At 37.8% G+C, this 15,975-nt stretch overlaps 1 protein-coding gene across 1 annotated transcript in view; it reads left to right on the top strand.

The window, feature by feature from the left end:
- Window positions 1–6,640: 6,640 nt before the first annotated feature.
- Window positions 6,641–15,975, top strand: part of LOC133380133 (teneurin-2-like) — a 314,775-nt gene continuing 305,440 nt past the window's right edge. Inside the window, exon 1 of the mRNA XM_061616794.1 lies at window positions 6,641–6,720. The gene's annotated coding sequence lies outside the window, so the exon portion shown is untranslated. The remainder of the gene's footprint in view (window positions 6,721–15,975) is intronic.

Consider the following 15,975-nt stretch of genomic DNA (forward strand, 5'->3'; position numbering starts at 1 on the left):
GTTGTTCTTTACATTAACCCACAATTGCTTCCTAAATTGGTATTACTGGATGATAGTGGTAGATTTGTGGGGGTTGAAATTACTTTACAGGGTACAAACATTTTGATAGTGGGTATTTATGCCCCCAATGAAGATAAAACAAGGTTTTACACAGGACTTATGGAAAAATTGTCAGAGTTTTCATATGATCATTGGTGTGTCATGGGTGATTGGAATGGGGTAATCTCACCAAAAATTGATAGACTTTCTGAAAAAAATATTAAAGAGACACAGGGTAAATTACCGAAGATTTGCTTTGAACTGATGGAACATTTAGAATTGGTGGATACCTGGAGATATATAAATGATAACGCAAAGGAATTTACTTATTTTTCAGAAAGACATAAAACATTCTCGAGGATTGATATGATTTGGATGTCTAAAATTCTAGCGAAGGATATTTTTAAAATGGATATATTACCAAAAACTTTTTCGGACCACAATCCTGTGATATTAACTTTAAAAAAAAAAATCTTGGATTTAGATGGAGACTAAATGAATCTTTATTACAGAATGACAAAGTAGTACAAGAATGTAAGAAGAAATTAAAAGAGTTTTTTGAACATAATTTACATAAAGGAACAAATGAAAATATCGTTTGGGATACAAGTAAGGCATTTATGAGGGGATATTTTATTAAATGTAACTCTGAATTAAAAAAAAAGAAACAACAGAAAATGCAATTAATTTTGGAAGAAATAAAACAAAAAGAGGAAGAATTGAAAAAGAATCCAACGAAAGTTTCTATTGTAAATCAAATTAAAATGTTACAGAATCAAGTATCAATGCTGACAGTTAGAGAAATTGAAAGGAAACTAAATTTTGCTAAACAAAGGACTTTTGAATTTGCAAATAAACCAGGGAAATGGTTAGCATATAAATTAAGAAAAGAACGTCAAAAAATATTATTTTAAAGATACAAGAAGGAGATGAGACGCTGACAGATAATGTAAAAATCAAAAAGATTTTTCATCAATATTATTCAACATTGTACAAGTGTCAGGAAATTCCATCTGAAAAAATAGAAGAGTATATATCTAAATAGAATTTGCCTAAAATTACAGACTTTCAGAGACAAGCTATTAATGGCCCTATTACGTCAAGAGAGATATCTGAAGCTATAAACAAAATTAAATTAGGAAAGGCGCCAGGACCAGATGGGTTATCTGCAATGTATTATAAATGTTTGGAGGAAGAACTCTTGCTACCTTTACAGTCTACAATGAATTTTATTCTGCAAGAGGGAAAGATACCGCATAGTTGGAAAAATGCTAACATAACATTAATACCTAAAGAGGAGCAAGATTTAACTAAAACAAAAAATTATCGGCCAATATCTCGATTGAATAATGACTATAAAATTTTTACAATGATCTTGGCAGAAAGATTGAAAATAATATTGCAACCATTTATCCAGGAAGATCAATCAGGGTTTTTACCTAAAAGACAATTACGTGACAACGTCAGGAATGTCTTGAATGTGTTGGAATATTTAGAACAACGAAATGATAAACAAGCAGCTTTGATTTTTTTAGATGCTGAAAAAGCATTTGATAATTTGAATTGGAAATTTATGTTTCAGGTTTTGGAGCAAATGGATTTTGGAGACAATTTTATAAAATGGATTAGATCGATTTATACATCTCAGAAGGCTCAGATAATTGTTAACGGAGATTTAACGGATTCATGTGAAATACAAAAGGGTACAAGACAGGGATGTCCTTTATCTCCCCTTTTATTTATTCTGGTCTTAGAAGTGCTGCTTAGAGATATAAGGCAAGATAAAAGGATTTCGGGATTAAAGATAAAAAAAGAAGAATATAAACTGAGAGCATTTGCTGATGATTTGATAATTGTACTAGAAAACCCTTTGGAAGGAATTAATGTATTGATGGACAAATTAAAAGAATTTGGACCGTTAGCAGGATTTAAGATCAACAATCAAAAAACAAAGATGTTGGTGAAAAATTTAACTTTAAGGGAACAGAAAGAGTTAATGGACAAGACAGATTTTACAGTAGAGAAAAAGTTGAAATATTTAGGTATCATTATGACAAATAAAAATTCAAAGTTGTTTCATAATAATTATGAAAAATTATGGACAGAGATTAAGAAAGATTTGCTAAGATGGGATAAACTACAATTGTCATTAATGGGTAGAATATCTGTGATAAAAATGAATGTATTACCGAGAATGATGTTTTTGTTTCAAACAATACCTGTAATATCCTCTGATTTACCTTTTAAACAATGGCAAAAAGATATCTCTAAATTTGTATGGCAAGGAAAAAAACCAAGAGTTAAATTTAAACTACTACAAGATGCCAAAGAAAGAGGAGGACTGGGATTACCAAATCTGAGACTTTATTTTGTTGCCTGCTGTCTAGTCTGGATAAAGGAATGGATCTTATTGAGGAATAAAAGACTATTGGATTTGGAGGGCCATAATCTGAAGTGGGGATGGCATGGATATCTATGGTATGACAAAGTAAAAGTAAATGTAGACTTTAACAATCATTTTATAAGACGTCCTCTGTTGAAAATATGGAATAGATATAAACCAAGGTTTTATTCGAAAATACCATTATGTGTCTCAAGTCAAGAAGCGTTTTACAGAAGAGAAATGGCTGGAAAAGAGAAATGGTTAACATATCAAGAACTATTAGAAAATGTACATGGAGAATATATAATGAAAGAGAGAGAACAACTGACAAAGGAAGGATATAGTTTTCAATGGTTTGCCTATTTACAATTGTTAGAAAGATATAAAACGGACAAGAAAATGTTTGGGTTTGAAATAAGTAAATCTGATTTTGAAATAGGTTTGTGTACAAATGATGAAAATATAATTGCGAAAATGTATAAACTCTTACTGAAAATGGATATGGAGGAAGAACAAGTAAAAGAGTGTATGGTAAAGTGGGCAAAAAATTTTGGTTATAACATACAAATGGATCAATGGGAAAATATGTGGAAAAAAGGCTTGAGATTTACACTATGCTATAATCTTAAAGAAAATTTCTATAAGATGATGTACCGTTGGTACATGACTCCAGAAAAGTTGTCAAAAATGTATAGTAATGTTTCTAATGTTTGTTGGAAATGTAAACAACAAGAAAGATCATTTTATCATATGTGGTGGCTGTGTAAAAAGGCAAAATCATTTTGGGCACAGATAGGTAGGAAGATGCAAAAAATTCTAAAGATAAATATTCAGTCAAAACCAGAATTTTTTTTATTGGGTTTTACGGATAAACAAATAGAAAAGAAATATGGAAGAATAATATTATATATGATTACGGCAGCAAGATTATTATATGCACAAAAGTGGAAAATGGAATCAACACCAACAACGGAAGAATGGCTATTGAAATTAATGGACTTAGTAGAAATGGATAAATTGACATGTCTACTTAGAGAAAAATCGACAGATACATTTCTTAAGGAATGGAAGCCTCTCTTAGACTTTTTGTTGAAAGATCAAAATAAAATGATGATATTGGGATTTGACGATTGACTAAGACGGCCTATGGAGAAAAGTGATCCTGTATGTATACATTAAGGGACAGGTTTGATGTATATTATATACTTATAGCTGATCTGCGACAAATCGGAAGTCAACTATTTTATTTTTATTTTTGTTGTTGTATTGTTATGTTTTTTTACTTTGTTTTGTTTGTCTCTTGAAAAATTTGAATAAAAATTATTAAAAAAAAAGACACTCACTGTCTTAATTTGCTAAATGTAGGCACCTAAATTCATATCTGTACATATAAATTGCCATATGCAACTGCTATGCATGTGCCCAAATCTTATCTAGCAGCACCCCTGGACGGAATGGCCCAACACTAAAGTCCCCCTTGGTGTTCTTCAATACTACAAAAATAAAATCAGAACAGGCACGAGAGGGGAGAGGCAGCAACAGGTGCGAGAGGCAGCGACAGGCACTGGGGCGGGGAGGCAACAACAGGCGTGGGGGGAGAGGCAGCGACAGTCGCGGGGGGAGAGGCAGCGACAGTCGCGGGGGGAGAGGCAGCGACAGTCGCGGGGGGAGAGGCAGCGACAGGCGCAGGGGAGAGGCAGCGACAGGCACGGGGGGAGAGGCAGCGACAGGCGTGGGGGGAGAGGCAGCGACAGGCGCGGGGGGAGAGGCAGCGACAGGCACGGGGGGAGAGGCAGCGACAGGCGCGGGGGGAGAGGCAGCGACAGGCGTGGGGGAGAGGCAGCGACAGGCGCAGGGGGAGAGGCAGCGACAGGCATGGGGGAGGGATTGACAGGTGTGGGGGGAGGGACAGGTGTGGGGGGAGAGGCAGTGACAGGCGTGGGGTGGCAGCGACAGGTGGGGGAGGCAGCGACAGGCCCCAAGGCAGGGGGGAGGCAGCTATAATATACAAACCAGTATAGCTGACAAAAATGGACTCCACCAGGAACAGCATAACACTTCCTTCAAGATGTAACACCAGGAGTGGGGTAGAACAGTGCAGACAAGAGAACTAACTTTTTATGGGGAAAAAGCAGTAGAATGGAAGCCTCAGGGTCAATCACAGGACTCTTGGATGGAACTTTCCTGGACGGGTTCACAAACTGTGGTCCCCAAACCACCAGTAGTCTATGAGCTTTGTTCAGGTAGTCCACAGCATGTCTGTGGATTTGTGGTTGAAGAGGGAAGAAGGCACATCCATCAAATGAAATATTCTTGTTGATGTTTAATTGTGTTTTAAGAACTGTATTATTTTACTTCTGGTATTGCATTTTATTGTATTACATTTAAATTCTATGAAATTCAAAGTGTAATACCATAAAGTGCAACATGTATAAATTAAAAAAACAATAAAAAGTAGATAAAAATCATACAGTACCAAGCACAACTCATTGCAATTTCTGCAATAGGTGGAAAAATTAAGTGGTCCACCAAGAGCCTCAGCAATTTTCAAGTGATGCCCTGTGGGGGGGGGAGGAGTTTAAGAACCACTGTTCCAGGGGTTCCTGGCCATTGCCTAGGTCAGCCTTTCCCAACCAGTGTGCCTCCAGATGTTGTTGGACCACAATTCCCATCTTTCCTGACCATTGGCAATGCTGGCTGAGGCTGATGGAAGTTGTGGTCCAACAACATCTGGAGGCACACTGGTTGGGAAAGGCTGACCTAGGTGCAAAGCTACAGCTAGCTAACCCTCCTAATTAACAGGCTTCAGCTGTGGCCTTGAGCACAACTGAAAAAGTTTGCACTGCTGACTTCGGCGTGATACAGAACTAAGCTAATGAGGGAAAACATCTGCTCAGCAACAGAATTTTATACTCCCAGTTCAAAATGACAAAACCATATTCTGGGGCAAATTCAGGGTTTCTTGATAGGGTCAAAGAGTTGTTTTAATTGTACAGCTACTTACATTCACATGTTATTCTTGTAAGTGTTGATTTTTCCTTCCTCTCAGTATTGAAGCTCCATTTTCTTAAATTACTTGCTCTTATTCTCAATCCAATTTAAAATGAAAGCACAATTTATGGTACTTCTAAACATTCTTGAGGAACATTGTATAATAACCGCTTCTTCCTATGGCTTCATGTAGTTTAAATGTAGAGCCACTGTGTATTTTATACACTGTATTTAACTGTTTGCTATTTTATGAAGAATAAGAGATGTAAAATATTATTGTTTGTTCCTTTGCAGTGGTAGTAAATTTAATCATTTCACCAGTATTAGTACATTAGAAAGGTTCTGTTGTAAACAGCAACGTTTATTCATTTCATATAGAAGTATAAATGAAGCTGAATGAACATAAATTGAACAGCCATCACTTTAACAATGGAAAATAATTTCTTTTATCTGATGGACTCTTAAGCCCCCTTTTTAAGAACATGAATCATTACCTAAGGGCATGTTCTCTATAATTGTTCTGCCGCCCATAGTACTGGAAACAAGTTGATTTATTTGTTTGTTTTGCCTTCAAGTTTGGCAAGCAAAATGATCAATTATTGATTATTGGATAATCTGTGCTAGTACTCAACACATAACCGCTTTTATTTGGAAGTGAGGACTGGTCTATTCTAACAAGTGGACTAACTGAAAAACAACCTTTCTATTATCACTTTTTCATTCTGCAGTAATGTCATGTAGTATGGTTTATGTCATGGAACTTCTTCCTGGTCTAGATAGCTTCCATTCCAGCGTTGCTTATTCCTTAGGATCATATCCTGATCTCTTTCTACTTGTTAGGTCTTGCGTTGTTTTTCACCTTCTTAACACACTCAGCCAGCTACACAGAAAAGAATCCCCTGATGTAGGTGTGGACATACCTTCACTCACACACACCCATTTCCAAGGTAGCATCATATTCATCTTAAAGGTAGGTAGAAAAAAATATTAGATGCGATGACATAAGTTTCCTCTTAAGATTTGGAGGAAACGTGAGCCTTGAGACTTTTTTTATAACCAAAAACTGAAGATTACAGTGTAAAATAAGTAAAACCAAAATTTACTTATTTAAAATATGTTTTGTTTTTTGCAATTAACAGATATATAGATGATATTTGGCTGTTCTTTGTTTCTTACATGCTGTCCTTTTCTTTGGCAGTTACATGTTGCTTTTCATTGATTAAGAAGTCTGGACTCTTCGCTACTTGGTATTGGTTGAACAACTTCTGCAAGGCCTACCAAGAGGTGTACTGGAAATTCACCATTCTGTAAGTGGAAACATCTTTGTATGCAGCTTTGCCTCAGTACTACTTCATATTTCTTTTACATGAGCTTTTTCAAATTGTCTTTCCTTGTCAGCATTTTTCTTGGCAGTCCATTTGAACCCAGTCAAAAGGTTTTGGCATTTTTTTAATTGATTCTATTGCAAATTAATTTTTTAAAAGATAAATAAAGCTTTCATTCATTCTGAAAGTATGTCCTTGTGTCGGTCTGGAACCTGACTGAGAAACCTGCTGTTGTTGCTACTATTATTGCTGTTGCCATTCTGAACACTCAAGCATTCAAGTAGCTTCATCCAATCAGACTGTTGGGCTGACTGAACATTGTTGTAAATTTCCATTTAATAATGAAATGTTATTTTCAAAGCAAAGATAAACCAGAAAAATGAATTTTCTGATCTTTGCAATTAGTAGCCAAATGTTTGCAAAACACTCCATAATTTAATTATGTTGTAGTAAATACAACTGGCAATCTATATAATTATTTACATTAACACTCTGTGTTAATGTGTCCAGTAAAGAAAACCAAGCTAACTGGCTGGGAAACATTTCAAGAGAATAATGAAAGCACAAACTCTGGAACCGATTGTTTACAAATTGACTGTACATGCTAATACCAAGTTAAAATGTAGTAAATCAGATGGGTGCATCTTCCTTCTGTGTTTATTACTCTTCCTGCATGCTAATTTTGATCTCTGTCTGATAAAGGTACATTCAAGTCAGTACAAACAGGCAAAAATTTCAGATATTGTAAATGATTATGCTTTAGAAGTTAGTTACGGAGCCAACATCAAGGACTGCAACCTTTGATTATATTGAACAGTGCCAAGAAACTGGTTAGATATTTAAGTGTTGTTTTACTGCTTGGGAGCAATGACCATAGCACTACAACATTCATCACATACGTGTGCTGAAAATTGCCTAGAAAGTCCAACACAGTCATATTTTATTTCAGAAGAGGAAAGTTCTTTAAAATTGGGGATACAATAAAACAAAACTGAAGGAAAGAATCAAGATGGTCAAATCTGTCTATATAATATTTGTGCATGTCTTTCATCACACTGTGATGACAATCTGAGCTGCTATTTGGTGCATGAGGCATGTGGACTGAGCCAAGACTTGGAAGGCAGCTGTTGCAGGATTGCACCTCAGATCTCAAATGGGTCACCACAGGAGTAGAAGGCCATGACCTGGTGGGAGAGCTCTTCTGTCTCTCTCTTTCCCCACCCCCCAGCACTGAGGGAGGCTTTGTCTTACAGGAGACAGAGAGAGAGACTTGGGGGCATGAGAAAGGAGAGATATTGTCCTTTGGGGAGGAAGCTGTGAGTGGGAAAGAGGATGGTTGGGACAGAGAGATGTATTGTTATCTGTTTCGATGGAAAGCTGTAGGTGGGAAAGAGAGTGGTCTCAGGAAGTGGTTTCTGAGAAAGAACACATTGTGGTTTGGGGGAGGAGACATTTGGCAAGGAGATGGGAGTTGTCTTTGTGGGGAGGGAAACTTGGGGCAGGAAGGGGGTGTTGGTGAGTGGAGTGATCATGTGAGTGCCCCGTAGTATCTTCATAAAGTTGAGTTTATTTAAACCAAATCAATAGAGGCTTTAATGAAATATTTAAACACAGTAAAAAGGATGTCATCATGGTTAAAGAGCATTGTCAAAAAAGTAATAAAAGTCAAGAAGTCTCCATTAAAAATTGAAGTCTTAGCCAAATGAAGGGGAAAAAAACCCTTAGCATTTGCACTGAACTCTGAAGCGTTTGGAAGTGTTGTGTTTTATTCTGTTGCGTCATGCGAGCTGCCCAGAGAACAGATGCTATTTGGTAGCCTGTATGTATACAGTGAATAAGCAAATAACTAAGAAAATAAATAAATGGCATGAGGTGGGAAACCGAACCTAAATTGTAGATCATGCTTGTGAATATTTATGAAAGCTTATTTTCCTTTGTTTATTCCAATTGTCCTGATCTTATGAGATTTGCTGACACTGATCATAAGCATTGTTAGAGCAAAACAAGCAATATTTGGAATAGTGAATTGCTGGCTCAGGCCCTTGTCTTAAACAGAGAGTGTCCCAGTTCTCACGTAATATCAAGCCAATCCTTGGCTTAGTGATGTCCTGTTCTCACTAGGTTCCTGAGGAAGCAGGAGATTTGCCAGGAACAACACCAACATGGGCAACAACCAAAGCAATATCCAAAGCCAGTCCAAAGTCAGAGTCCAAACAAACAGAGTCCACAACAAAGGGCAGGCAAGAGGCACTTCCAAGGGCATATCAAAGGGCATGTCTAAGAACAGACTTGGAGTCAATAGAAGATCAGCTACCAGGCCAAATACAAAACTGGTAAATAGACATTGTTTCAGTAGCTATTCCAGCTAATCACTGGAGTTTTTGTGTTGGAGCTGCTGGAACTGCACTGCCAACCTCAGCTGACTCCTATCAACCACCTTCAGCCAGATCATTACTCCCAAGGAGAATGTGCTTGCTATGAACTGGTCTTTCCCAAGTCTTCTCCTATCATTCACATCCCCATACAAATTGGGCATTTTGCTTAAAAGTCATTTGAAAGTAAATAAAATAATTAAAGAAAGTGGAATCAAAGGAAGAGTGTGAACAGCTCCAAAACGATTTCCCTAAATTGGGTATGTAGGTAACAAGATAGCAGATAATATAGATTTGTAAGTGCAAAGTGATGCACATCTTTTGGGACCTAGATCATTTCCTCACTCACAGCCAAATTCTTCATCATAATGTGACTTTGGGGAGAAAGAACTACATATGCTAATGAAATGTGGTTGTCCTCTTCTGACTATGCACATGCAGGTGTTCTCTTATATGTATTAGCTCTAGTGCCCTAGGCGATAAACAAATATTGTAAACTATAGGATTATTGAAAAAAGGTGTAATATACAGGATACTAATACTTTTGTGTCTAAAATAAATAGTTAATCCAAAATTAATTTTTCTTTTTTTAGAATATGGAACATAGTTTACCTCTGTTTTCCATTCTGTCGCCTTAGTAACAGAGGCATCTGTTTATATTCTCTTAGCCATTAAATCCAAAGTAGCTCCTTCAAAATAATAAAAATAGTGTCTGTGAATTGGCTAACTGCTAATTGTTACTAAGAAATCTTACAGTGATAATGAGGTCTGAAAACATTGGCATAAGTACTGTTGGTAATGCCTATGCCTCACGTACCCTGTGCTGGTTAGCAAACATATCTAGTATCACCAATGAGTTATTGTGCATTTAACTATGTGACACAAATGAAACAGTCATCATTGCTGTTTCTGATTTGGGGAAGGGGCATAGCTCAGTGGCAAAGCATCTGCCTTATATGCAGAAGGTCCCAAATTCAATCTCTGGCATCTCCAGGTAGGACAGTGAGAGATTCCTACCTGAAAACCCTCAAGAGCCACTACCAGTTGGTATAGAACCTTGTACAGTCTTCTCTCTCTCTCTCTCTCTCTCTCTCTCTCTGTGTGTGTGTGTGTGTGTGTGTGTAAACACAAAGACTTTGCACATCTTAAAGAATAACAGATTTTACTATTTCATAAACTTCTGTGGGCTGACACTGATTTTGTTTGCTTTGGCTACACAAACTAACACGGCTACTCTGGAATTCTCTGTATCAGTTGATTTAACATTTTCTTGTTAAATCTTCAAAAACAAAAATAATCCAGGTAAGCATGCTTAGCAGTAGGCTACCTATAGGCTGCTGGGCATGCACAACTATATGTCCTTAGCTTATTACAGATTCCCCTTTCCCCAACTGGAAGCATTCATGTAGCCAAAGTGCTAAATGCAAAGGGAGATCATCCATTTGTGCATGCAGTTATCACTTCAGCAAGGGATGGTTAGAGGTGCTGCTAGGTTTCAGGAGGGGGTGAGGTGGAACCATTGGCTGCTTCATATTTAGGTAAAAGTGGCAGGAGTTGCTTTGGGGGCTGTGCAGGACCTCCTTGGGGGTATGAGCCTTGGAGTTGAACCTCTTAGTCTAGACCAGCCTTTCCCAAACAGTGTGCCTCCAGATGTTGTTGGACTACAACTCCCTTCTTTCCTGACCATTGGCAATGCTGGCTGAGGCTGATGGAAGTTGTGGTCCAACAACATCTGGAGGCACACTGGTTGGGAAAGGCTGGTGTAGACAAGCAAAAAGAGGTGATTGCAGAGACACACCAAGAGGAATTTGTTATTTTATAGTTTTTCAGTTTGGGTTCACAAGAATCAGGCTTTCCCACGTTTAAGAAACTGAAGTGTTCACAGGTACTGATGGAGGCTTATGTCCAAACCACATCCAGCTAAATATGCAGCTTATTACAAGATGCATTGGAGCTCTGATCCACATATTTCTTAGTCTAGCCTTAGCAGCACCTCTTGGAAATGGTGTAAGTCATTTTGTTGCCTAAGGCAAACAACATGATGATGCTCCTCTCCTTCTGTGTATAAAAACTGAAAGAACTAGCAATTGTTTCTTAGTTCATTACCTGCAATGGGGCAGCATCCTTTACCTGAGGGCAGTAGGCTAACTTAGCAGGCACAAGGCAGGCTGCATGGCACACACAGCTCTATCATTCAACACCTTACCACCTCTCCTAATGCCCAGCACCTACTGCCTGAAGCTCCATCACTCTTCCTAATAGAGTGGCTAACACTATAGGGAGAAAACAGCAGTGAAGACACTGGGCTGGCAAGTGGGAAAATAATGCTATTTCCATCCATTTTCACTAGTGAAGCTGGGAACTGCAGATCCAGTCCCTTCTCGGGTGTAAATGAACTCTTTGCTAGTGATTCTATGCCTTTGTCTCCACCTCTTCCCTGTCGTCCTAGCCGAGGTAATGTTGTGGGCCCTTGATGGGCAGCTGGTAGGTAGTGCTTTGGAGCTAGCAATTGTTTTACATGTGCTTACATGCAACAGTCACTAAACACAGATCTTTTGCACTTGCTCACTGGGAGCACACACATGACCAAGCCCCTTTGGGGAGTGAGCACAGGATGCCCATGCATCCCAATGTTACTGATACTGCCCTACCATCAAGCTTGGAAGAAGGCTGTTGGATAGAGGTCAATCATCCAATCTACTTGATTTTTGTGGTCTTTCCTTGTGAGGTTTGAAAAGATTTGTGGATTTTTTTCCAAGTCTCACAAAGAAAAATGGCAAGAAGCAAGAGGAAATGGGAGTGAGCCAAGGGGAGTTCATCCATCGCTAACTGAAATTAGAAATGCATTAAGGTATTGCAGACAGTGTAATGATACTTTTGTGTCATTTGAAGTTGTAATGTTATTTTTGTTCTCTTATATTACATACATATTTTATTTTATTGTTTTGCTTTGTTATGTAATCGGTTTTTATAAACCCTGGTAAATTATGTGTATTTAGATGAAGTTTCTGGATTAGTCATTTCTTTTTGGAACCCACATAGGATAAAAAATTACAAAAGGAGGAAATACCTTTATGTGAAAAATAACCCCTCACCTTCAATGAGAGGTTAAACCTTTGTGCTTCAATTTGCACAAAATATGTATTAGAAATATTTCTACTATACAATCTCCCCCATTGCTATTTTTTGTAGAGCTATTTTAAGCAACAATGGCAAAATCTCAAAAAATTGCATCCTTCTGGAACAAAAGGAGGCAAGGCGGTGAGCTATAAATTAAAAGGAAATGCTAGCAGTATTCTATAGCATCCCCTCTCCCTTCACATTTTTATGTCTATTTAGGTATATCCAAATGTCTGAGCTTCAGAACCTGCATATGATTGTTGACATGATCTTGCTTCATCTGAAATTGTGATGGCTTCAGAGACATCACATGTTCAATTTATCAGCTAGTTCCCAATGGACCCAAGTGCATGGGTTGCAAATGATTAATGTGCAGCACATTTTTAGCCACCTATAAAACTATCCAGGAAGCATAATACATGGAGATATACATTCAAGATGATACCTTGTGTATTTCTAAAGGGGTTTTGAACAGTGCAATCAAGCAATATTTTGTGAACTACTCATTTTCTAGTAATTGTTCTACTTTGTAAAAGGGGGGGATGAGAGAATGTTATAACCAGAGAAATAAAGCTGTAAACATTCTTTGTTAAATAACTGTAGGGAATGTTACAGAGAGGGCAGATTAGTAAATGGTCCATATAGGAATATTTTTATAGACTTGGGTTCTGTTCTGGGTTCAGTGCTTTTTAGGAAGTTCATACTCCCAAAAGTTTAATAAAGCTTAAACGTTTGTCTTGGTGGTTGTGTTCACACAAAGCATGTTGTGGTGAACTGGGATGATTGGATATGGATACTAGAATTTACCCTGCACACACCTTTGCTTCACTGTTTCAGTGCAGACACATTGATGAGAACATTAACCATTGATGGCTTATCCTAGCCCTTGAAAAATTGTTAGAGAAAACTGAGAACAACTGTTCAGTGTACCTGCATTTAAAAATAAAAATAGAGAGAAATAAATCACAAACAAACCTTTTTCATCCAACAAAGGAAATAGGATGTTTGACAACATGCATTTGTCTACAAAATGCAATGCAATATCTGATGAAATATGCTTTGTCAATAAAATAAATTGCCAAAGAAAATGTAATCCTTTCTGAAAATGCATTTAGCTTTTATACTGAAATAAGCTCCCAGTGCAAAGTGCATTTTGTTCTTGGAATTATTTTGGATTTGCTGTCTTTAAAAATATAAAGATAAATATATATCTGTATATTTTGTTACAGACTGCATATAAACTATTTAAAATATTTCATTGAAATTTTGTATTCATTTAATTGAACTGACAATATCAAAATTTTAATTAAAGGTAGAAAAAAAGCCAAGGGCTTGGATCTAGACTTTGCTCCCACTGGTGAGACCTCCATTTCCCCCCCTGCAGCTTCTTGCACCCTCATAAATCTGCTCTGTAGTCAGCCATTCCAGCAGTTATTTCTTTCTGAAATTCAGTTTTTTCCCACATGTTTCCAAGTGCAAATCATCCTCATTGATCCCTGATGGAAGTGTAGGACTAGCATCTTGAAATACTGTATACCAGTCTAATGCCACACCAAGAGGAGGAGGAGGACTGGTCCAGCCTAGGATTCATACTACCCAGATCTGGATGAATGGGTCCTAAGAGATTAATGGCTGCTTAATATATAACTAATTACATATCTTCACAGTATTTCACTTCTTGGTAATGTTAATACATATATTATTTTTTAGTGAAACAGTTTCTTATTGGTATAATGCCATCCTGCTGCTATTTTGCATGGGAGGGCAAATTTGTTCCACCTGCTTGCACAGAGGAAGCCTTGTGGGGATTCCTCTTGGCAGAAAGGGAAGGCAGGAGAAATCAGGCCAATTTGTGGCTAATCGGGGGGTGGCTGCTCCCCTTATAGGGGAAGTCTCAAGTTATCTTCCTTGTCATTTTGCAGTAAACCACTCACCCACCCTATGAGCAATCTTTTGGGGCTTTGTAAGATTTGGAAAGGGGTAACCTTGGGATGCCCTTTCTTCACCTCATCCACACTGTTCTGATTTGGGGTGTGAGTAGATAATTTGACTTCTTAACTGGGTATGCCTTCCTGTCAGAGCTTAGCATTTCAGGTAGGCAGGGAACTAACTTGGACATCAGGTAAGTACCTGAGGTAACATTCATTGGAGTGTCTGCCCAGCCACGTTGCACTGGTGTCCAGCTTTGAGGGATTGCTTTTAGGACCTGAAATAACTGCCTTGCTGAATGCTGGACAGTAAAAGCAGGATGGGGAAACAGCCCCTTTCTTCAGGTCATCTTCATGCTGAGTTGGCTACGAGTACCTCACCTTAGTTTAAATCAGATGGTTAGGGTTTACCAGGGGTGGTGTTGCCCAATATCAGAGATAAGGATATTCGATGCCCTTTATTCTCTATGCAGATTTCAAGCCCAATGTCATTTGTTATGCCTTGCTGCAGATCTTTATGCACTCATTAATGAAGTTGTGATCTTTGCACTATATACAGGCAAAGCATAGCTGTAGAGATGTTCTTTTAAAAATATAGTCTTACAGTGGTTCCACTGATGTTTATAATACAACACAACTATAAAAAGCAACAGTGTAGTCAGAAATTGTTCAAGCTATGTAACCTTTACAGTGGGTACCTGTTACTGCTGTAACCTTGGATATCAATCCAGAATATATTACGACAACAGTCCATAAATTGCAATTTCTCTGCTAAAATATATAATAAAGGGAAAATGTCTATTACCCATCTCTGAAATAGTTTTGATTTTGTAAAAGGACATCACAGGTTTTAAGACTATGGAGATAATATGGAATGTCCTAAATGTAACTTAGCACTCAGGTATAGAATTCACTAATAGGCCAAAAATAAATAAATAAACCCTTGCAGATATTTCTATCAAACTTTAAAAAGTAAGGAAATTGGGCAGCTATATTGAATGCACCAGGTGAGCAGGAGACCTGACCTCCTGTCTGAGATATTGTACTGCCCTACAAATTTGTAAAAATGCAAACATAATTTGGGTTGGTCTTTCGCAGTCTAATCCACTTCCTGTGTAGCTTGGAAGAATTTGGTAAGATGTGCTTCTGAGCATATGGTGAGTGGTGACAACACCTGCTATCAGCCCAAATAACAGAAACAAGACATGCTGTGCTGATCTTGTTTTAGCAGGGAGGAAGCAACAATGTTAAAACAGCTGATAAAGTTCAGATAGTCACTTTAAATATGTCTGATTTACCTTGCAATTTTAGTGAAGTTTCCCATAGTAAATCATTTTCTTTTGCTTCTGTTTCTGTAAATATGTGAAGTACAGCAACACTTTGCAAAATTTACACTAAAATACTCCAAAAACAATTGTGGAATAATGGCACTGACTATTCTGCAGAACAGTCTCCAGTGGACATGAGAAATGCACAAGATAAAACAGTGAGAGGTGAAATATATTTTAGCAAATTTCTAAGTGTGTTCTATGTTTAATTGACCGTGCCCACCTTTCTTTAAGTGAAGTGATTGAAGCATAGCAGGCTGAAAATGTGCATCTTGGGCAGAACAAGATTGTTGGTGAGACCAAGATTGTTGGTGAGAGAGGAGAGGGGGGGTGAGAGAGGAGAGGGGGAAAGGCAGGTCTGATCATTTGCATGGCTATTGAGTTCAGTGGGATTTACTCCTGTGCAATCATGCTTAGAATAGGTAAAGCTAGATTCATTGCTTCAGTAGCAACGTATCTGATTTTACATCAAACTGCAGTTTCAGATTC

The sequence above is a fragment of the Rhineura floridana genome, chromosome 3 (assembly GCF_030035675.1).
Source record: "Rhineura floridana isolate rRhiFlo1 chromosome 3, rRhiFlo1.hap2, whole genome shotgun sequence".
Classification (NCBI taxonomy): Eukaryota; Metazoa; Chordata; class Lepidosauria; order Squamata; family Rhineuridae; genus Rhineura; species Rhineura floridana.